The 24,953-nt window shown below is 38.7% G+C and overlaps 1 protein-coding gene across 3 annotated transcripts in view; it reads right to left on the reverse strand.

The window, feature by feature from the left end:
- KBTBD11 (kelch repeat and BTB domain containing 11) overlaps positions 1–24,953 on the reverse strand; it is a 46,749-nt gene that overhangs the window by 17,014 nt on the left and 4,782 nt on the right. The window contains exons 1-2 of one of the 3 annotated variants that reach the window (XM_077152994.1): positions 18,790–18,998; positions 17,611–17,809 (exon numbers count right to left, since the gene is read on the reverse strand). The exons of 1 other annotated variant lie outside the window; for it this stretch is intronic. The gene's annotated coding sequence lies outside the window, so the exon portion shown is untranslated. Of the gene's footprint in view, positions 1–17,610; positions 17,819–18,789; positions 18,999–24,953 lie in introns of those variants that run through there. One more of the 3 variants, XM_077152995.1, reaches the window with a different exon arrangement.

Consider the following 24,953-nt stretch of genomic DNA (forward strand, 5'->3'; position numbering starts at 1 on the left):
GGAGGTGTAAACAAGCTTGACCAGTTCTGGAAACTGAAAGGTTGCTGGGGTACAGTGAGCAAGAGGAGGAGCCCATAAGTGAGGCTGTCTGGGTCAGCAATAGCCAGATAATGCAGAGCCTTGGGCCATATCCATGAATTTTTATCTTAATTACGATGAGAATCCTTTGATGGCTTTTTTAAAAAGTGAAGGGACAGTGACAGGGCAGTAATATGATCAGCTTTGTGTTTTAGAAAGATTGCTTTGTGCCCTTTCATACCAAAAAAAGCACCAAAAACAGTTGATAAAATTACTTTTTTTAGGCTATTTTGTATCAATATGGGTAAATTTCAAAAGCAAATTTTGAATTTTTAGGATTTGCAGTTTACAGAGATACAGTATAAAGCAATTTACATACATTTTAAACATAAAAACAATACTATATGTCATTTATAGAAATATAGAAACATAAAAAGGTAAGATAGATATGAATTCTGGTATAATTAAATAGAATAATAGGCTTCAACAAACTCTGTATTACATGGTTTCTTAAAAAAAAAAGATTTAAAATATATATGGCACAATGTTAGCATGTATTAAATGCTGGTGGACTGAGACTCAGAGTTAGAGCTCTGAAGCTATGAAAGTCAGCACTACCCCATACAGAAACTGTTTAAAAGTTGAAGAAGTGATCAGACATCAAGTAGGGTCATGAATGAAGCTGATCTGGATAGGACTAAGGATATCAGAAGACTGGGGAAAGGATGATATCATCTATGTTTTATAACTTCAACTCTGTGTGAGACTAAAAGGTGAGACGCTTATTTGGTACAAAACTTATATCTGGGTAATGCATTTCCTAATTTAACTTGTATAGTCAGTTTAGTTAACACCATCCATACATGGAATCTTGAATAGGTCATGAGATTTTGTTGGTTTGTCCAGGTTAGTGTGATACCCCAATAAATCCCAGAAAGATTTGGACAATGAATAAAGAAATATTTGCAAAGTCCCCTTGGGGTAATGGGGAGAAAGGGGGCAATATTCAACTTCCCATCTGGAGAATTTCTGATAGTCTAGCAAGCAGTGGGGACAACCAAATCAACAGGCTGAGCCCTCGATCTTGGGGGTTGCCCCTATGAAACTCACTCCTGCAAAGAATAAGCTAAGCCTACTTGTAATTCTAAGAGTCACCCCCAGAGAACCTCTTTTGTTGCTCAGATGTGGCCTCTCTCTCTCTCAGCCAACATGACAAGCAAACTCACTGTCCTTCCCCTCTCTACGTGGGACATGACTCCCAGGGGTGCAAGCCTCCCTGGTAATGTGGGACAGAAATCCTTGGATGAGACAGGACCCAGCATCAAGGGATTGAGAAAACCTTCTTGACCAAAAGGGGGAAGAAAGAAACGAGACAAAATAAAGTGTCAGTGGCTGAGAGATTTCAGAGTCAAGAGGTTATCCTGGAGGTTATTCTTCTGTATTAGATAGATATCCCCTTTTTAGTTTATGTGAATTGGAGCGGCTGGAGGAAGTACCTGAACTGTAGAGCTGTGTTCCAACAGCTTTGTTTCTTGAAGATGATTGTATAATGATACAGTTTTTACAGTGACTGTTTGATTGTAAAAACCTTGTGTCTGATCCTCCTTTTAACTAGGGTATGGATGGATGAGTAAAAAATAGGGATAAAAATAAACAAATAATAAGGGGAACAAAAGTTAAAATAAATTAGGTAGATGGAAATACTAGTGGTCAATGAGAGGGAGGGGTGAGGGGTATAGTATATATGAGTTTTTCTTTTTTCTTCTTTGCTTCTTTTTCTGGAGTGATGCAAATGTTCAAAAAAATAATCATGGTGATGAATACACAACTATGTAATGATATTGTGAGCCACTGATTGTACACCATGTATGGGATGTTTGTATATTAAGAACATCTGTGTGTTTGTATGTTGTTTTATTAATAAAAATATTTTTTTAAATGCTGGTGAATACATGAGTGTTTTTTATTGTATTGTTTATGGTATTTGAAATATAATTCACAACTGAAAATGATATTCTATATGTTTAAATAGCTATCATTAATTATCAATTAAAAGTTAATCTGGCCTACAACTAAAAATCAATGAAGCCATACAATCTTAAGCATAAACAAGTACAGTTAGCTAGTAGGTAACAATAATCTTAAATTTCTTTATTCTCAGTGCTAGAGTAGATGAGTATCTTATTCCATTTATTCAAATTTTCCGTCAAATTGAAATGTGGAAAATTTAAATAAAACTTACATTTTGAACATTTTAAAGATCTAAACTCTTGATTCCATAATAGAGACTTCTGTCCAAGATCACAAGATAAGTTACTGACAGATCTAGTGCATAAAGCAACCCAGTGTTTTTTCCATTAAATCTACTTTTTAATTCACCATTATTGGTATAAATTGAAAATAGAGTAGAAATACTCGTCTCCAGCTTTTCTGCTCTGTTTTGTTTTGGTTACTGTTAAACAAAAAGACTCGCATGCTTTACTCTTTCCGCCTGAACTTCAAATCAGACTTTTGGTTTACTGTCTTGTTTATGCACCTGCATCATCAAAAATGTCAACACAGTTCTGAAAAATATGATGTTTTTAACTTGCACTTTCTATTTAGCCTTCACAGTGACAGAACAATGAAAACTATTTTAGGTCAAGGGAAAATATTTGAGATGTGGTTCATGTAAACTACAGTCAAGCAGAAGTGTGCTTTCTGTTTGGATGTCCTCAAGAGACAGTGTCTTAGATTATCTTGGCAGAGATGAGAGGCTGGAGGAAAGGTTACAGAGAAGGCAATGGAAATTTGTCCAAACTCAAATTCACTTGTAAGATCACATTTTGTTCTCAAACCATGTGGGAAAGGAATGACTGTGGGAAAGGATTATATGAATGTGAAAGAAAGAGGGAATGATAATGATCTGTTATGGTTATTGATATTTAAACCATTATTATTTATTTTATTTATATACATACCACAGCCACCATGCATACACTTCCTCTTCCCCCTCCCTCCATCCCCTAGAGACCTCTAATCTACTTTCTGTGTCTGCAGATTTGCTGTTTCTTGATATCTCTAAGTGACATCATACAATATTTGTCCTCATGTGTTGCTTATTTCACTGAGCATGTTTCCAGGGTTCTTCCATGTTGTATCATCTCTAATAACTTTATCTTTCTTATGGCTGTATAATATTCCAGTGTTTGTGTACATAACATATTTTGTTCATCCATTCACTTGTTGATGATTGGGTTGTTTTCATCTTTTGACTACTGTGAATAATGTTGCTATAAACAATCATGTACAAGTATCTGTTTGAAACCCTCTTTTCTCTTTCTTTGGGTATACACCTAGAAGTGGAATTGTCAGGTTATATGGTAATTCTACATTTACTTTTTGAGGAACTGCCATATTGGTTTTCAGAGTGACTGTACCATTTTACATTCCCACCAACAATGCACTTGAGTTCTAATTTCTCTACATCCTTTCCACAACTTGATATTTTCCTTTTTTAAAAAAATAATAACAAGCCCTGTGGATGTGAAGTGGTCTGTAATGTCGATACCTTTGGTTACATTTATTTCTAAATATGTTATTCCTTTAGATGCTATTGTAAATTGAATTATTTTCTTAATTTCCTCTTCAGATTCTTCGTTGCTAGTATGGAGAAACATATTTGACTTTTGTATGGTTATCTTGTATCCTGCCTTTGCTGAAATTGTTCATTAGTTCTAATTTTCTTGTGGATTCTTTTGTATTTTATATATATACATATGATCATGTTGTCTGCAAATAGAGATAGTTGTACTTCTTCATTTCCAATTTGGATGCCTTTTATTTCTTTTTCTTGCCTAATTACTCTGTCTAGAACTTCTAGTACAGAAGATGAACAGCTGTGGCAAAAGCAGGACTCCTTGCCTTATTCCTCATCCTAGAAGAAAAGCTTAAATATTTCACCATTGAGTATGATGTTAGCTGAGAGTTTTTTATAAATGGCATCATCCATGTTAAGTATATTTGTCTTCCTACTTTTGTGAGTGTTTTTATCAAGAAAGGATGCTGGATTTTGTAAATGCCTTTTCAAGTTTACTGAGATAATCATGTGGCAGTTTCCCTTCATTCTATTTATGTAATGTATCACACTGGGTTTACTTGGCTCTACTTTTTCTAGTTCCTTAAGATCTAAAGTTAGGTTATTAATTTGAGATCTTTCTTCTTTTTTAATACAGGTGTTCATAGCTATAAATTTCCTTTTGAGCACTGTATTAGCTATATCCTATAAATTTGGGAATGATGTCTTTATTTTTGTTCATCCTATTTTATAATTTCCTTTGAAGCTTCTTTTTTAGCCCATTGATTAAGAGTGTGCTGTTTAATTTCCACATATTTGTAAATTTTCCAGTTTTCTTTCTGTCATCAATTTCTAGTTTCACTCCAATGTGGTCAGAGAAGTTACTTTGTAAGATCGCAATATATTTACATGTATTGAAACTTCTCTTGTGTCCCAACATTGATTTATCCTAAAGAATGAGCCATGAACTTAAAAATAATCTGTATTCTGCTGTTCTATACATGTCTGTAAGATCTAATTGGTTTGTACTGTTGTTCAGGTATTCTTTTTTCCTTGTTGATATTCTATCTAGGTTCTAAAATGGTATATTGAAATTCACTACTGTTATTGCAGAACTGTCTATTTCTCCCTTCATTTCTGTCAATGTCTGCTTCATATATTTCAGGGCTCTGTTGTCAGGTACATATAGGTTTATCGTTGTTATAACTTCTTGTTGAATTGACCCTTTTATTGATATAAAATGCCCTTCTTTGTTGTAACAGCTTTTTATTTAAAATCTGTTTTGTGTGCTATTGGATAACTACCCCAGGTATTTTTTATTACTATTTGCAGGGAATACATTTTTCCATCCTTTCATTTTCAACTTGTTTGTGTTTTTGTATCTAAGGTGAGTCTCTTGTGAATAGCATTTACTTGAGTCATATTTCTTTATCTATTCTGCTAATCTCTGCCTTTTGACTGAGAGTTTAGTGATAAGGCAAAGCTTACTTCTGCCATTTTGCTAATTGTTTTTTGCAAGTCATATATTTTCTTGTCCCTCTATTCTTCCATTACTGTCTTCCTTTTTGTTTAGATGATCTTTTATAATGAGCCATTTCTGACTTTTTATCACTTCTTATTTCCTTTTATGTAAATTTTTTAGATAGCTTCATTGTGGTTACCGTAGGGATTACATTTAATGTCCTAACTTCAAAAGCCTACACATACTATGTTCCTATGTCTCTTTGTCCCTCCTCTTATGTTGTTCTTGTCACAAATTACAGCTCTATACATTGTATGCCCAGTAACTAAGGCTAGAGCTTATTTATGTGCATTTGAATTTTAAGCCATAAAAGAAGAAAAAAACAGCATTACAAAAGAAAAATGCAGTAATACTGACATTTATGTTTACCCATAGTTACTGGGCTGTTTGAAACTGTTATGTACTCCAGAAAAGCCATATTCTTTTAATCCTAATCCAATCTGGTAGGACAGTCATGTTCTTTGAATCCTGATTCAATATTGTAGGGTGGGATCTTTTGATTAGGTTGTTTCCATGGAGATGTGACTCACCAATTGTGGGTGTGACCTTTGATTAGATGTGGAGATGACTCCACCAATTCAAGGTGGGTCTTAGTTTACTGGAGTCTTTAAGAGAGCTTACACAGACAGAAAGAGTTCAGAACAGACATAGATACAGACATTTTGAGATGCTTGGAAAGCCGACATAGACACAGGTGTTTGGAGATACTGGGAGACAGATGGAAATTCAGAGAGGAGGCCACTGGAACCAGTAGCTGAAAGCAATGAACCTGGGAGCCAAGGGACAGCAGATGCTACCATATGTCTTCCCATATTACAGAGAAACCCCAGAAGGGAATTAGCCTTTCTTGAGTGAAAGTGTGCTCTTGTTGATGCCTTAATTTGGACATTTTCATGGTCTTAGAACTGTAACTTGTAACTTAACAAATCCCCTCTGTAAAAGCTGATCCATTTCTGGTATATTGCATTCTGGAAGCTTTAGCAAACCAAAACAGTGAACTAGACTAGAGGTCTTCACTTATTCATACAGCTTTGAGTCACTGTCTAAAGTCCTTTCATTTCAACATGAAGGACTCATTTTAGCATTTCTTTTAATTCAGGTCTAGTGGCAATGAATTCCCTTAGCGTTCGTTTATCTTGAAATGTCCTAATTTCTCCCTTATTTTTGAAAGAAAACTTTTCCAGGTATATTATTCTTGAATAATAATATTTTTTTCCTTTAGCATTTTAAGTATATCCTCCACTGCCTTCTGGCCTCCATGGTTTCTAATGAGAAGTCATATGTTATTCTTATTAAGGATCCCTTGTATGTGACATGGTACTTCTCTCTTGCTATTTTTTGTCTTTGTCCCTGGCATTTTTTCAGTTTGATTATAATTTGTATCAGTGTTAATCTCTTTGGATTCACCTTGCTTGGTGTTCATAGAATATCTTCAATTTGGATAGTGACGTGGTAGTTTTTGCCACAGATGATACTAAACTAATCAAGCTTATTTAAGGATTGTGTTACCTTTGCCCAAATGATGTCACTTTCTATAGAAATTAATGAAGTATTAAACACAATTCTCAGTACTTATAACACAGGTGTGTTTACTTCATGAAAACCCATCTAGCTGTTCTTTATGATATTTTTATGCATATTTCCAATTTGTACTTAAAAATTCAATAAAATTTACATTAAATCAATCCCTATTCTAAAGAAGTTGATAAATTAGTTGAGATAGCTAAGCAACACATCTGAAGTTCACTTCAACACTCATTGTCCTATTTGTACAAGACTATCCTAGATCTTGTAGGTGCAATGTGAAAAGTCATAAACTCATCCCTCATGGAGGTACAGTCAAGCAAAACTAATTAAAGAACAGAATAAGGAAGAAGTATAATGAGCTTACATAGCAAGTGTTGAATTGTTATAATAGAGCCTAACAAGTAAGTGGGAAATATGGAATCCCTGGTGTCCAGAATCTGAAGGAGAAAAAATATATAGCAGATGAGGGACATCAGAAGAAGGCTTTGATTGCTGGATTGGAACACTAATTTATGAAGAAGAGCATTGTAATTAGGGATAGATTTTAAGGGGCCTTTATGTACTGGCTGAGTACATGACTTTAGAACAGTGAAGTGCTATAGAGTTAAGATTCCATGGCCTCAGAACAGAGAAGTGTTATGCCTTTTGGAGCATGGGAGTGGTGAACGAGGTGACAAAGGAGGCAGCAAGACACAGCGATACAGAGCAGACTGATCTCAAGAAAGACAAATTGCACTGCAGCTCTGCTTTTAATATGTAGCAAGGAAATAATCTGATAAAAGTAGTGACCTTAAGAAAGTCACTGCTGCCTCTAGGCTTCATGTCCTTGCATGTTCAATTACAGTTGGTGACAGAGCAGTGAAATCAGCCCTCTCATGCACTGCAGGCATGACTATTAGGTAAACCTTTCACAAACATTAAAATTTTGTCAAAACCAGGTTGTAATAAACTGGCAGTAATTCCACTTCTAGAAATTTATGACAAGAAAAAAAAATCCAGAGATCTGTATACAAGGATATTTTTCAGAGCACTTTTATTGGCAAAGTATTGGGAAAAAATAAGGAATCTGATTGATAACTACATGATTTTCAAAGGCAGTCATTAGAAATTACATTCTTGATTAAGTTTTCAAGGATAAGTGGAAATCCTGCCACTACAATGTAAATTTAAAGACCAAGACACAAAAGAATATGTACAATACCCACTAGTCCATTATACACAGGGATTAAAGGGACATTCAGAAAAATATCAAAAACCTTAAAAGGCATTTTGATTGTGAGATTATGAGTGATTTCTTTTTCATGTATTTTGGTAGTCTTCTAATTTTCTATAATCAAATGTAATACTTTTAGAATAAAAATTTTATATATACATAAATTATATATTTCTACTTTATATTATATAAATATAGATACAAATTTTAGTTGGGCCCCAAAGAGGAGGAATAATTGGTAGAAATAATATAATAATATCAAAGCACACCCTCACAATCTCTGAGCTTTTATGGACAGATTCCTGAAGCATCAATTTAAACAGGTAAATGAAACAACCAATTGTAGGAAAAATGGGAAGAAAAGAGCCCTCAAGTTACTGTTTTTATAAACTTTGTTCATTCATGTGCTTTCTTCTCCTGTTGTAATAAATATGCCAACGTAACTTCCATAGAAGTTTCTCATGCCGATGGAGTCTGTACATAAATAATATGAATATGACCACATTAGCTATTAGACCAGAATGATTCTAAGATCTTTCCAGTACTAAACATCCATAATTGAAGTTTCGAAGATAGACAAGATAGGCTGGACATAAAAGACCAGCTTGTGATTCTTGAAATAATGTAGCAATATTACAATAATAATCTAAATTGGGGTGATATCAGTGAAAATGTAGAGAAAATTGAATTAAGGAGAAACTTTGAAGGAAAAATCAGAGAGTTACATACTACACTTAGGCAATAACAGTAAAAAAAAATCTTCAAAGTTTTCAGGCTAGTAAAAGTAGACTTATTAAAAGATAAAGAGAAATTAAGGAGTCAAGGAGGCTTATTACATTTTAAAACTCAATTTTTTAAGGCAATGGGAGTATCTGTGGTCAGGAATATGGTGAAAATTCAGGAATAGAGTATGCATGTACAAATAGGTCTGATATATACATCTATCAGGTAGAGGTACTTCTAGGGAAGTACATTAAAGAAAGTACAGTGACATATTTGCTACAATAGAGGAAAAATGAAAAAAGTTAAGTTACAGCAACAGTGATTTGAGGGCTTTCTTTTTGACACTTCTCCTATAATCTGATTGTTTCATTCTTCTTTTTAATTGGTAATTCATTTCAGGATTCCAAAATGTGAAAACCTTAGAGATTACAGACATATACCTTGCTTTTGCCACCTGCTTCTTACTGAGTGTTCTTCATTTGGTCTGTTTTAGTCAACTAGGCTGCTGAAAGGAGATACCCGGAAATGAGTTGGCTCAAACAAAGGAAATTTATTAGCTTACAGTTTTGAGTAAATGTCCAAATCAAGGCATCATCAATACAATGAATTATTTCTGAAGACTGACTGCTGGTGATCCTTGGCTCTTCTGCCACATGGCAAGGCACATGGTGGCCTCTGCTGGTTTCTCCCTTCTCTTCTAGGTTTTGTGGATTTCAGCTTCTTGCTTCTGTGGCTTCCTGTATTTATCTTGTTTCCACTTATAAAGGACTCATCCTCAATGAGTCTCATCCTGAATGAGGTGGGTCACATCTTAACTGAAGTAGCCTCATCAAAAGGTCCTACTTACAATAGGTCCACAGTGACAAGAATGGATTAACTTTAAGAACAAGTTTTTCTGGGGCACATACAACTTCAAATCACTACAAGGCCCAACTAAGACTTGTGTTGTTTTTATTCACAATAAAATTTTGTCTGAGTAATGTACCTTGCACTAATAACCAGCACAACAGGTCCTCTTGTTCATTCACTCATTCATTCAATCATCATTCACTTATTTGAATACAAACCTTTAAATGCCCATCATGCACTTGGTCTGACAGTTAAAAAAGATATTGCCCATAAGGAAATTGAAATCTAATGGAGAGAGGAGGTTGGTTCTAATTTCTAATTACAGGATAAGCTTGTTAGGTGTAATAATGACAAAATAAAAAGGATGTTTTGACAAAATAGATTGAACTTGCCTCATAGTTAATGTTACTTTGCAGGTGGCATGTATCAATAGGCTCCAGAATGAATACCCACCCCTAAATAACTTTCTAAACTGGAAATTCACCAAGAAAGATCCTGGTTTGGGATTGTGGAACTTAGCTTCAGAAGTTCCTCATTGAAATGCAAATATCTGAAAGGAGTAAGAATATGAACTTAATGCCCCCAGCCATAGGTTAGTATCCTACTTGCCAGTTGTTGTCTAGTCACGCCCAAAGAATGTAGAGCATGGGATATTGTGGGAAAAGAAAAAGAAAAAACTCTATAGGAGGGAGCTCTAGTGGGCAGGCCAAGCTGAGCGAGACTCAGATGCAAAGCATGGACCAAGAGAGGAAACAATGAGAGCACAAAGGAGGACTGCAGAGGTCAGAGAGGAGTAAGGCAGCATGAAGGGGCCTGAGATGAGGCAGGGATGGACGCAGAGCAACATGCCCCAAATCAAGTTTTGCTAAATCCTGGGCCTGGGTCAGGCTGTCGATTTGGGGGGGAAATGTTGACATTCAAAACCTACTGTATTATTACCTCAGCATCCTCTTATTCTCCAATTTGACCAATCCCTAGGACCCTTCTCAAAACTCAAAATGGTAAGGTTGAGAAGGACTCAAGAAAGCATCTAGCTCAACCTTCTAAAATTTTACACATGAAAAACCTGAGACCCAGATAGGTTTAAGACCCGCTCTCATTCACACAGCTAATTAGAGTTGGCTCTAAAATTTGAACCAATTCTGATGATCCTACTGCCCTTTGTACTACACAGCAATATTTCAATTTTCAAAATATAAAACAAATTAAGAGAACAAGCCTAAAATACATCAATTTTTAAAGATTTCTATAAACTCCATGGCATTGGAGAAATAGATTGTAGCTATTGCTACTGCACAAAAGACTCAGCCTATGTAACAAGCAGCTGTATTTTCTGTGGACAAGTTGATTAAATTATTGATGTCTCACCAAAGATTTTCATATACTTATCTCCTATCGCTGGTGCCTTCTGAGAAAAGGCAATAAATAGAGCAATATGGAAAAGATGCTGTCACTGCCTTTGCCCCTAGTTCCTCTTTGCTGCATAATGCCACCTCTGTTTGTAATTAGCTTCATTGGTAGCAACAAGTACCTCTCATTTCACATTCAGACCATAGTACACAGCTCCACTGTCACCACAAACCTGTGACCTCGGGCCATGGTCAAAAAGCATCATGAGATTTGCCTAATTAGGGAGAACATTATTATCCTATGGCAACTCTGTTTGAAATACTGAACAAGAAAAAGTAGTTTCATATACTTTATTTAAGAAGTTCTTACACAGTGCTATGTTAATAAAGCAAATAGTAAGAATACTTGCATTAAAGATGAATTGTGATTAGATAGATAGGTGATGATAGATACATAGATACATCAAGTGTGCCAGAATATTAATATTGGTGGATATGGGTATCTGGTCTGGGAGTATGCTAGCATTCTCCATATGGGTTTTGTATTATTTTTGCAATTATCCTGTAAGTTTGAAATTATTTCAAAATAAACATTTTAAGGAAAAAAAATCATGGTGGTCTCTAACAAAGAAGAAATGAAGATAATAGTTCTTTATTTTTATTTTGACTTCTATACCAAAATTATTATAAACATACCTAAAAGTATTTATTTGTATTTCCTTATTTAATCCAAGAATAATTTCTATCACTCTTTGAAGTGCATGAATTTACTCAGATGAGTGACTCATAAAAAGTCAAATAATTAATAAATTGCAAAGTTATGACAATCAAATAGTCCTCCTATCAGCTTTTACATTTGCTATATTATCCTGTTGAAATAATCACATTCTAAATATATATCTTATTTCAACAAAGGATCAAGGTAGATCAAATGTTTTCCCCTAACATAGTGAAATCTTAATTCACTTAGAACTTAGATGCATCTCTATTTCCTTTTGAATGCATAATATCTAGAATTGAGCTGTTACATTGCTTTTTATCAGTATACATTTCTTTTTTAATCATTAATGTATTCTTTCTTTCAACAAACGTATATTAAGAGTATACTATGTACCAGTAGAGAGAGGATAAAGAGAAATATCTGAGGAGGTCCACCTATTCCAGTCCCCACTTGTTCCTGTGTTCCCATCCCAAGTTTTAGAAGTATATGAGTCTTCAGATCATTTTTTGAGCTGCCCCAATTGACTGTAAGAGAAGCAGAAGCAAGCTGTTCTTGCCAAACCCTATCTAGGTTGAAGACTTGTGAACAAAATAAACTGTTGTTTTAAGCCACTAAGTTTTTTTAAGGCGCTGATATGCAACCATGGTAACCAGAACAGATTTTGATACCTGGAAATGAGGTGCTACAATAATAAAAACCTAAAACAAGTGGAAGTAGCTTCAAGAGTGGACAATGAGAGTAAAATGGAAGGGCTTGAGCAGTTAGCTTCCAGAAACCTGATAATTCTCAAGCAGGCAGTCATGAGGGATTACAGGAAAATGAAGAAAATGCTACTAGAAGAGAGATGAAAGGGGACCCTTGTTATATAGTGGCAGAAAGTTTAGCAACATTGTTGAATGCAGTAATGTGGAAAACAGAAAATGCACTTAATGCACTTGGTGCTTTAGCAGAGGGCATTTCCAGGCAGAGTACTGATATTCCTGCCTAGCTTTTTCTAGGTGATTTAGGAAAATGAAAAATGAGAGAGAAAAGCCGAAGAAGGAATTGTTGGTTTCAAGTGAGATTTAGGGAAAATATAAAGAAGCCAGGCCTTGCTGGGTTCAAAATTAAAACTGTTTCTTTTTTCAAGCCTCTCCAAGACTGTCAAATTAACAAAGGCCTTCAGAGCAAAGATCAAATTCAGGGTGGGACAATAAGACCCTCTGTTAAGCTCTCATAAATATCTAAGGTGTTATTTCAGAGTATTCCTCACACCTAAGCCCTCAAAGGAATCTGAAGGACATACCTCAAAAATTCTCTTCGGTAAATTATAGGGCTTTTAAGAATCTAAGAGCATTTTTTCACAACAGCCTTGTAGGAAGTCCAAGGTAGAGAAGCAATTAGCTAGACGAGATTTGTGGCTGTGGCTTTTGTTTAATGGCATGAATCCCAACATATCCATAGAGAACCCACAGAGTTTTCAAGATAATTGTAGAGGATGAAATACTGCCAGCTTGGGCTAAATGGGGCAGACACAGTACAAAATGGAAATATACTCTTATACCACTCTGAGCAGGAAACAGGCTGAGAAAACTATTACACTACAAACACTAGGCATTTCTTATGGAAATGGATGGAAACCACAAGGCAGAGTCAAGAAACTATATTCCCAGGAAGTAGAACCGAGCCCTACTCAAGGAACTGACAACATGTGCTCTGTTGCATTTTAGGATTACTCTGGATCAGTGATTTCCACTTACCTCCCATCTCCCATTCTTGACAGGAGGGTCTATAGCAGTTATTCTAAACCTGTCTCATCACTGCATGTTGGATGTTTGAGCGGAAGATATCTTTTCTCTTTGGTGTACAGGTCTTCACCTCAAAATAAACTGTATTCAAGGAACTGTACTTGAAGAGTAGCAACTAAGAAAGCTCATTCACACCTGGACATGATTTACATGATGAGATCTTGACCTGGAATCCAGACTTGATGCCAAAATAGGATGATATTTGGGGATCTTGAGGTAGGGGCTTATATATTTTGTATATGGAAGGGATGTGAACCTAAAGGCCAAAGAACAGACTGTGGAAGATTGTATTTTCCAAAGATGGCCATGCCACAATATTCTGTTCAACATGTTCTTCTCATAGTATGATGATAACACTAGTATGATGGACCAGTGTTATCATCATGTCCAGGTGTGAATGAGCTTTCTTAGTTGCTACTCTTCAAGTACAGTTCCTTGAATACAGTTTATTTTGAGGTGAAGACCTGTACACCAAAGAGAAAAGATATCTTCCGCTCAAACATCCAACATGCAGTGATGAGACAGGTTTAGAATAACTGCTATAGACCCTCCTGTCAAGAATGGGAGATGGGAGGTAAGTGGAAATCACTGATCCAGAGTAATCCTAAAATGCAACAGAGCACATCTATTTTCCCTCCCCCTGAATAGGGACAAGCCTGTGACTATAGCAGAAGTGATGTGATAGAAGTGACTCCTAAGGATAGGTCAGAAAAGATGAGACATCTTTTCCAGCTGAGTCTGTCTTTCTTGGTATAAGAGAAACCATGACTCAACATATAAAAGCCCAACTATTACAAAGCTGCAAAGCTGGGGAAGACTCCCCAGAGAAAGAGAGAGATGCTTAAGAGTCCCAGATGTTTGAATCATCTTGGCCTAGATATCAGATATGAGTTAGAGAGCCTTCAGAAGAGTCCATCTCCTAGCCTTCAAGCTACCCCACATGACACCACTGACACGGAGATAAGCTGTTCCCACTGAACCCTATTCAAATTACAGACTTGTAAGTAAAGTAAATGTTGTTTTAAGCCACTAAATTTTAGGGTGGTTTGTTACACAACCATAGTAACTGGAACAAGGGTCTTGTTACTCATACTAAGAATTTTGCACTGTATCCTACAGCCATGGGAAATATTGAAGATGAATCATAATAAATATGTCTTTTTAAATGATCACTCTGACTACCGCGTGAGGAATTGATCAAAGGGGACAAGAATGAATATGGAAATCCCAGTGTGGAGACAACTGCAGTGGTAAAAGTAAGAGATGATGGTAGCTCAGAAAGGTAGGAGATTTGGTATAAATACACTCCAAGGTCCCGCACAACTGTGAGACTTCATAATAAAATAGGAATGATACCATCTAATTTTGGCACAAATTTATTGCACTCTGCTCTAGATACTCCTTACTAGCCTTCTTTCAGGTCTCTGACGTGCCTTATTCTTTACCACTGGGCCTTTGCACAAGATCTTCACTCAAACTTGCCCACACCGCTTTCCTGTGCAATTCCTTCTAATCCTTCAGATCTCAATTCAAGATTCCTTTGTTATATGTTTTCATAGGAATTTATCGTTTTCCCCCAGAGCACTTGTCATTTAATACCTTTCCCTTTATTAGAGTCTAAACTGCAAGGTGTGGAAGGAGTTAAGTCTCTTTTCCTTGCCACTGTAGTCCCAGCACCTAGGACCTTGCCTAAGACACAGTAAACGTCTGGTAAGTATTTATGAAAGAAGGAAACCCATTTTTTAATCCTTCATACTCAAGATATGCAATGGGTTCAATTTCCAAGACACATTTTAAATCTCATTTCTAGCTGGAGCTGGGTTTCTGGCAAAAGTAAATGCCTAGAAGTTTTTATTTTATTCTAAAACTTAATTCATATTTCATAAATATGAGCTGGGTACCAATGCTAAATTTTATCATTACAAGAGAAAAACCAAAATTAAGGCCATAACTGAGAACAAAAATCCCTTCAACTCTTGAGAAGAGCAGATAACATCCTGGGTCACTGGGGGAAAGATGTGCAAGGCAAGAGGACTGACATCTGATTTGCAAACTGACTACCTCTCAGGGCAGCTCTGATGCACTACTCTCACAATAGTTGTCCTTGATCCCAAAGCTTTAATAGATGCATGGGAGGCTTAGGGGCATTACAGTTGCCTAAGTAATTCCAGATTTACCGCTGAGCTATTATTACGAGCAATTTATGCTATTGGTGTTTAGAAAACAGTTGAAATATGATCCTAGATGGAAGTATTCAGAGCATGGAGAACCTCTTTGTTTTGGTATAAGAACAAAGACACTGAAAGTATACTTTAAGCTAAAAAGAGCCCTTTGGTTTTCCAGTTGCCAAAGTTGTTAATTGTATTGGAACATATGGAAACCTAATCAGATACAACGAGGACTGTCTGGAAGACTGTTCAGACATGATGTGAAGGCCCCACCACAAGATTTCCAGATTCTTCTGCTCTCCCAGACTGGAGCCACTAATGGGCAAAGAGCAGTGTTCTGAGGTCAAGTTAGGGCTGCAGCTGTGGGAAGGCCCAGACACTAGAAAGGTAAGTTGACAAAAGATAAAGTCATGCTGTCTGAGAAGTTGCTTAGTCGAAGTCTTACGCCAATAACATTTAACTATTTTTTCCACTCCTAAACCCAAGATTGCTTTAAATTCAGTAAGCAAAATCATTTAACTATTTTAATACTGTATTTTCTCATTACCAGCACCTATGCAATTGATATTAAAAGACTGAAAGATTTTCTATCTCATTAAAATTTTTACTTAGTTATACTCAGAAGGGAGGGTTGGAATGCCAATTACAATATATTTGCAAAGACTTTGGATTGTCCCTGGAGCAATGTGATGGCAATTGCAAGCTCCCTACTGTGATATCAGGGTGTGGAGAGGAGGGTTCTAATTATAGGACACTATTAGCTCAGGATAAAAGGCTAAAGGGTTCCATTGACATTCATTAAGAGTTCCTAATTAGAGAGGGAATTACTGCTATTTAATGGGAAATGGAAGAAGCCTGAGAACAGAAGAGAACAGGGTGAACTTTTCACTCTCTCGATGTTTGAGGTGATGTGCAGCAATTTAAATCTGACAGTAATGCACCTTTAATGGGTTAAGTGAAAATAAAGTCTATTACACTGATTTGTTCTTTTTCTTTTCCCTTAGAATTGTGGGGAGAGAAGAAAGAATTGGGGGAAGGGGAGTTGTTGCAGGAGATAGAGAATATAGTTTTGTAAGAATATAAGGGATGTTGGAGGTTTTAAAAATCTCTTTATGTTATAGCAGTAGTCAGGCCTGGGAGGAGGGAGTCATCCAAATACCCCCGCAGTGACCTGTGCAGGATGGGAAGGTATCCTCCCACAAGATGTAGCTTTGGTTGGGGATGCATAGCTGGAGGGGTTCCTGGGGAACGTGCATTTAAATTCCATTCTAGGTATCTTCAAGTTGCTACTTCAGGCCAAGCTAGTTACACGCAATCTTTATTTAAATACTGATCGTTTCTGTCCTTTTAATATACCCCTCACCCCTCCATGATGTCAGGCATGTTAAAACACAACTGACAGAGAATTACCGATGACTGTTCATGCGATTTAAATCTGTGTCGCTCAGTCAGCAGGGCAACTGTTGATGTAAAGAAGCCATGCGTTATACTGTAGCCTCAGATATTTTCACAAACCCCGAGCCATCCGATTTCTAGTAAAGCAGCGCGATGAGGAAAGCAACAGTCAGCTTTCCCTGTGTGTAAGTGCGAGAAGGAGAAGAGATCAGGGGAAGCTGTTGAGCATCTAAGAGCACGCTCAGGAAACCCCTCGGGTCCCTTGAGCAGGGCAGTCAGAAAGGCGCACTAATTGGAACTGATGGAAAAGAAAAAGCATGATTCAAACGCAACAGAGCCAAGCCTCTAGGAAGAACCTCGAGCACATTTCGCTGCTTCTCTGGATTCAAAATCCAGGAGAAACCTTCCATCCCTCGCTTCCTGTGGCTTTTGGATTTAATCAAACACCTCTAAGGGTTCGATCCAGAAGCAGCCCGACTTGTAGATCTGCTGGCAGTCGGTAAATCAAGGCCCGAGCAGCTTTAAACTGCAGCAGGGATAAGAAAATGCTCCCAGACAATTTCCCCACATTATAACGGAAGAAAAGGGGCTGGCCTCCTGCCAACCGAAAATGTGGCAACAGGCACTCCGACTGCATTCCCTAAGGAAAAGCTACACCGTGCCTTTTACACACGCAGGCTGCAGTGACAGCCGCTCGGGAAGGTCTCATTCCGTCCTCTTCCCCTCCTGGCCAGCCGAGGACCGAAGCCCAGGCCGGCTCTGCGGCGCTCGGCGCGGCTTACCTTTCAGCCTCCCAGAGCGCCGCGGCCTCCGGAGAGAAGTGCTCCTTGCTCTGGGACGCGCCGGGTTCTGGGCAAGAGCCTCCAACTCGGGCTCCAACCTGGCAGGGCCTCTGAGCATGCCCAGGGACCGGCGCTTCTTAGACCGACTCCACTTCTCCAGGTTTTAGCTCCGGCTACAGAGGGGTGGGGAGAGCGCGCGCTGGGAGAGAAGGATGCAAAACCAGAGGCTGAAACCTGGGGCTCCGAGGGTAGGGGGCGTGGGCGAGGACGGGGGCGGGGGCGGGGGCTGGGGGGGTGGCGCGGAATCCGGCTGCCGGGAAACGCCGCGAGTCGCGGCCGCGTTTCCCAGGCTGCGCGCGGTGGCGCTCCGGCGGCTTCCCGCCGCGGTGGATTAACATGCGCAGCAGGTTTCAGCGCTGGGGACGCGCAGCGTTACGCGGAGGGAACAAACGGAGCCTGCCTCAGTAAGCACGGGCACGGTGGTGAGCATTTATTGTTCTCCGGACCCTGTGCTCACTTTATTTCATTTCATTCTTGGTAGGACAACCAACCAAGTTGGGTTGCTATCCCCATTTTGAGGAGGAGGAGGACACTGAATTGGAGGCTGAGATGGGAGGTTGGGTCTGTCTCCACACCACCATCACCACCATGCGGCCCCTCAGGAGGAGGGGACGGGCAAGCCCTGGGTGAAGACGGTGCAGAAAACAGCTCGGCCCGGGCTAGCTGCTGCCGGGAGACGCGCCCACCCGCCCGGAGGCAGAAATCTGACTCAGCCAGGCGTCCTCATCCCCGGGCCCCTCACGGCTTCCTTTATCCTCCACTTCCTCTGGTAACACGCCATCCCCTTCCCCTCCTCGCAGGCCCACCCGCTACCTCACCAGATTCGCGCTCCCCCCGCCACCCTCGCCTCACGCGCCAGCCCCAGGAAGCTGAAGCCTCCGCGGGTGGTCGGCGGCTGCGCATGCGCGCGAGCACCCAGGGCACCTTCCCGCGCACCTGTGGGAACGTGGCTAGGTGGGCGGCGCGGCGCCCTCCCCTTCCTCCAGCTTCCGACAGTGCCGGGATCCGGCACTACGAGTCAGTGCCCCAGGCGTCCCCAACTAACGGACCTCTCTATAGAAGCCGTTCCCCCGAACAGCCCAGACGTGGGGTCCGCAGACGGGGTCCAGAGACACTCACCGGAGCGGCCCGTGGGCGGGGCTGGAAGGGCCGGGGCAGTCGAGCGGGCGGCCAGCAGGGGAGCCGAGCAGCGTAGGGAGGAAGCGAGTACGTCGCCCTCAAATCCAGCGCCCCCGTGCCCGAGTGAGTGCCGGACAACTGCTCAGGGGGCGGGCCAGGGCCTTGCAGCCTCCCTCGCTCGCTGCTACCCTACAAATGGCCGCACCGTCTCCAAGCTCAGCCCTACGCCTGTGTGATGCACACTGGTTCAGATGTTTAGATGAAAGGGGGCTGAGGTTTCCTTTGTTTAATTCCACCTACTTATTGTACACAGCAGTGAGAAGCCAGCACGCACTTCGGTTCCAAGGTTTCACACACACCCACACACCCAGTTACTCGCTCCGTGGCCCCCCCTTCGTTCTCTTAGCCCTTTATAAATACAGTGTGAGTTTCCAAATAGATTTTAAGGGTTTCAAGGTCCTGAGAGAGCACCGCTCATTGGAACAAGGTCCTGAGAGAGCACCACTCATTGGAACAAGGTCCTGAGAGAGCACCACTCATTGGAACTGGGTAAATTTTAGGTACAGTGGCGCCCATGGGGAGGTGGGTACTCGCTATGCCTTAGGCATTGAACTGCACTTCATAAACGTTATAATTTTGAATCCTCCAAAGAATCCTGCAAAGACGCTGAGAAACAGAAGGTTACCTCAAGTGCGTACATTCAACAAATGGCAGAGTTGGCCTGAGAACTCAGGTCTGATGCTGAAGTCCAGTCGCTGTTGCTTGTCCTACTCGCATTCCCCATCCCAATTTCCTACACATACTCATTTACACCCTGAAATAATAGAACTTAGAGTTTGCATGTTTTTGTAAAATTAGGGACAATGTATTGTTGGGGCGATTGACAAAATAACGAATAACTGATGCCTGCTTCCTTATAGATTTCAGACTTTGAAAAATATCAGAACACTGAAGTGGAGGAAAAGTGGAAACTTTGACAATCTTTGCCAGTTAAATATATATATATATAATGAGCCTTTCCGATTTCGGTACCATAGCTAATACCCTGTGAACATCCTTAAAATTTTTTTCATTGAGTTGCAAAGTAGAGAACTTTACATTAGGACTTGGATTAAAATGAGGTAGAAACCGAATAAACTACTGGGATAAAAAAAAAACGTTATGAGTTAACTAGAGCGGAAATAGACCTGCATAGGGTCAAATTAATTCCTATCATTATTTTGTTAAATTTACTACAACAATATTTTCAAAACCTATTCAGATCGTTTTTGCTGTATCTCTGTTTACTTTTACATGGAGAATACATTTAACTTTACTTCCATACTTTTCAAGATTAACTTTAGGCTGACCAATAGCTTCACATAGCTTCCCCACCCATCCTTTTAAATGAGCCTCTTCTGTGGTTCAAAAGCCAACTAAGTTTACCTCCTTCAAAGCACTTAGCACACTGTGCTGTTACCAACTGAAGTACTTGCCTGTCTTCTCTACTATTCTTCAGGTTTCCCTAGGTCAAGGAATATGTCATTATATTTTTCTTCCCACTAGATTTTTTTAAACATTTTTTATTGTGAAATATAACATATACAGAAAAGTAATAAATTTCAAAGTACCTATAGCGCGAATTTCAAAGTGTAGTGTTCCACAATCTCAGGTATTTCCTTCTGGCTCTTCTAACTAGAAACTAAAAAGAAATATCTACATAATGATTCAGTAGTCATACGCCTTTGTTAAATCCTCATTTCTCTGTTACAACTCCTCCCTCTCATTTGATCATTCTCTCAATCTTCAGGGATGTTTGGGCAATGCTCATTCTTTTTCATGTTGAAAAATTCCCACTAGACTTCGCAGTGTTTGCAAAACTAAAGATTGTATGTAACAATGTTACAAACCCCCTGAATGCTGGAATCCAGCCACGGGAGTTCCAAGCTCCTTGGACTCAATTTGGAAGCTACACTGGCTTCGGAATTCGGCAGATGAAGCTTCAAACGCCAATTTTACCATTTATACACCTTGTGATTTGGGGCGAGATACTTAACCTCTCTTTGTACTCTGGTTTCCTCTTTTGTAAAATGGGGATATGATACTACCTACTTCTTGGGTAGGTTAGCCTACTGGATCTCTTTTTTTTTTTTTTTTAATTTTTTACTAATATATATTATAAATTCACCCAAGTAATTATCCAAAGTATATAATCAGTGGTTCACAATATCATCATGTAGCTGTGCATTTATCACGATCAACTTTTTTCTTTTTTTTGAAAAGTAACATATATACAGAAAAAGCAATAAATTTCAAAGCGCATTGCAACAATTAGTTGTAAAACAGGTTTCACTGTATGTAGAACAGTTTGGTATGGGTTACAGTTCTACAATTTTAGGTTTTTACATCTAGCTGCTCTAAGATACAGGAGACTAAAAGGAGATATCAATATTCAATGATGATACTCATCTGTTAAGCCTTACCTTCTCTGTATAACTCCACCATCACCTTTGATCTTTCTCCCACTCTTTAGAGGTATTTGGACTATGCCCACTCTAACTTTTTCATGTTGAAAGGGTCTGTTGATAACATGGGGTAGGGGAAATCCCACTGGATCTTAATCAGAGGGGAAAACAACTCATATTTGTCATTTCCAATCTATTATTGCCTCTCTGGGTGATGTTTAGCAAATATTTTTTGTATCTCCAAGTTCTGTACTCACCCCTATATAGTATCATCTTATACATACAGTATTTAGGATGAAGAAGATAGAAGGCTGATGAATTACAGTCGCTTGTGCTGAGAGGGCCATCACACCTTTCAAGCTAGTTGGTCTGGTTCTGTTGATCTGTTAGGTGCTGGATATTATCTCCCTACACATTAATACCAGTTGAGAAAGAATTCCCAAGAGGCTTTTAATAGCCCATTAAAGTTCATGCACTTCTTCCTCAAAAAGCAATTAAATTCCAATAATCATCAGGAATATATTCAATTGCTACATAGTATTCTGAGCTCCCATTCATGAAAAAATAATTGGAGCACTTATATTGTATAAAATTAAAGTCATTTTCTCCATAGTACTCCTGTAATTTGACCATACCCCAACTTGGCTACTGCCTTCAGCGCTAGGAATGTGTGTGCATTTGCATTCTTTTTTATTCTGCTGCTTGAATATTCTGAAGCTGTTTCCTGTCTTGTTTTCCAAGTACTTATAAGCTAGTGCCTGAATACATTATACTCAGGAAATAATATGCTCATACATATTCTGAATATTATTGACTATTAACTATTAATAGTAGACATATGTTGACCATGTGCTAATCATGTCATTTCAATAATTTAAAATTACAGAGCTTGCTGTTTAAAATAGGACCTTAGTTGTCCTGAAGGGATCTTTCTGATCTGAACGTGAGAACAGAGACCTGTATTTTTCGGCCTTATACCACCAGGGTACAGCACAATGTTGGAATAAAGTTATGCGCAGTAATTGTCGAATGCATGAATGATATCTCATTGGACTTAATGTCTATCACTTATTTGTCCTTTACCATGTTCTGCCATGAATTGTAAGTATTTGTGCTTATATATCTTTCCTTAAGTAGACTACAAGATAGAGGAGGCAAACAAATTCTTGTCAAGTGACTAAATATTAAGATCACTAAATGGATATTGGGTTTATATTCATTAGTGTTGATTCTAATAAACATTATATGAAAAGAAATAAAAAAGGAAATAAAAATTTAAATTGTTTAACAATGCTTTCTGGTTATATATCCATAATATTAGGCCAAGTTTTCTGCAATATGATTTCACATAAATCTATATAGTACAGTTCTACAAAAAAAAAAAGCAACTAGGAATAGATACACATACACACACATGCAAACGAACAAGCTACACATACATACTGGACTCCAAGAAGAGGGGACTATTTTCATTTTACAGTTGAGGAAACTAACTCTCAAATAATTTAGTGTAATTTGTTCAAGGTCAGACATTTTCCATGAGATAGAGCAGAAATTCAAATGCTGTTTAACCCCAAAGCTCTGCTCCTATTCACAATGAAACACTGCCTTTCTAAATGAATGAATAAATCAACGCTATGGAGGACAAATAAAGAAGGTGTACAAGCACTAAAACCAAATGTCATGTACTGGGGATCAGTGTGTTACAAATACAGCAAACTGAAGTCCTAGAACATCTTATAGCTTAATTACATCACACTGATTTCCACCCCAACCTCTAAAATATTGTGTGCTGAGTTTAAAATAGTGTGTGCTATGAGTTTAAAATGTACTTTAGAGCCTAAATTTCATAGTGAGCTATGATCTTGAAGTTGTGTTCCCCAAGATGGCAGAAAGCCAGAGTTTAATATCTGTGGCCTGGGGCAGGCATTGGTTATGCAACACAGGACTAGGTCTTCTCTAGATCTCATTTTGCTCAAAGCCTTTATTTCAGACAGTGAAGCATGTTGTATTGGACATGGAGGAAGTGTCCATTCAAGAATCTCATTATGCTTTGTCTCTAACTCTAGTAGGAAAAAGAGGTGGCTAGGAGTTGGTAGAAGGGGAAGGGAATACTCTAGCTATATAGTAGAGGAATGTGAAAACACTGCTGTTCCTGGTACAGTCTGAGGAACCAAGGATACTGGTAGGCATTTACAATCATGACAGAAAAGGCGGGTCCTCTCTGGAGCCAGTGTACATCTTGTTGTCAGGTGAAACTGGCCTAAATCACACTATCACTAAAAAAGAATATTAACAACGGCTAATTCTAGGCTTCAGAAGGCTAAACAACAAAAATTCAAATTTAAATATATCTGCTAGGTTACTGATCCCACCATAAATAATACAATGCCTGCAAAAAAAGTTATAATCTCAAGTCATTACATAAGTAAAGATCTAAGTAGCAGACACTGTAAAGCCTGAGTTAAATAAGGATCACCTATGAGATGGTAGATTTTGGTTAAGCTCAATTTTTTAAAGGCTTTGCATCTTTTCTATAAACAGTGCTTTTTAGGCTAGCAATAATGCTGAACCAATTTTTTTTTCTGTTTTCAATCCACCATAGACTTTTGCAAAATACAATCAAATGAATGATTATAAAAATGAAGTAAAAAAAAACATACAAAACACAAAACCATTTTATTATCATCATGTTTAAAAGGCACAAAAACATTCCATCAAATTGCTCTATCAGTTTCTAAACACTTACTTTCAATTGTACTGATAGCAGAAAGTTTGCAGAGGGCACTGGTCCAGGACCACACCAACTAGCACAGCTGTAAAGGACACCTGCCTGATTATGACTGAGCAATTGGCTTATAGTTGAGATATGCCACTGGTTTTCCCATGTGCTTGCAAAAACCTCAGTTCATGGAGTCATTACAGTTGGAATTTTCCCTTGTTCTTTTTCTCTCTAACAATGTCTCATTGTAGAAGTAGGCGACGCACTTGTAAAAGTTGGTTTTGGGGGGTATACTGTTTGAAAATGGACTGTAAACTATTTCCATAAATATAAGCTAAAATCTAATAGCTTGCCAAACAAACCTCCATGTCTTCCAACCAGACTAATCTCTTTCCTGCTACTTTATGGGATTAAAATGCTATAGTTTGCAGGGTGTCAAGAGAGAACTTTTTAAAAATACTCATTGTCAAACTTGAGTGACCTTTCTATTAAAAACTCTGACCTTTCAGTGTGTGGGAATGCTCTTTATTTTGCATTTGTAAAGGTGTTGGACACTGATTAGCCCTTTGTTATTTTCCTCTGACTCCCAAGATTTTCCTCAAAACATCCCTGGGAAGTAGGGCAGTACCTTTTGCAGAAGAGGAACTAAAACCTAGAGGGCACAGCTGCAGTAGGCTGGGTCAAACTAAGTACGTGCCCCACCCCAGGCCACTTCCTCCTGCTGCCCCCACCACCCAGAAGTTGTTTTGTACTTCATCTGGCGGTCCAGGAAGCCAGAAGGGAAGGGAAGGGAGTGTGATGAGGTGGGGCTGACCACAAAACCTTTTCTAGCTCCCAACTTGCTTCTGTGATCTCTCAAGCCCTTTGAGAGATCTGCAGGTCCCATGCACTCCAACCCTAACCTGAGACACTCTTCATCCTTTGTTCATATTTCTCTCATACCTTCTAGCATTTTCTTGGTATCCCAATCAAGAATAACGGGCTGTGAGTGAACCCAT

Source organism: Tamandua tetradactyla, chromosome 3 (genome assembly GCF_023851605.1).
Source record: "Tamandua tetradactyla isolate mTamTet1 chromosome 3, mTamTet1.pri, whole genome shotgun sequence".
NCBI classification, from domain to species: domain Eukaryota; kingdom Metazoa; phylum Chordata; class Mammalia; order Pilosa; family Myrmecophagidae; genus Tamandua; species Tamandua tetradactyla.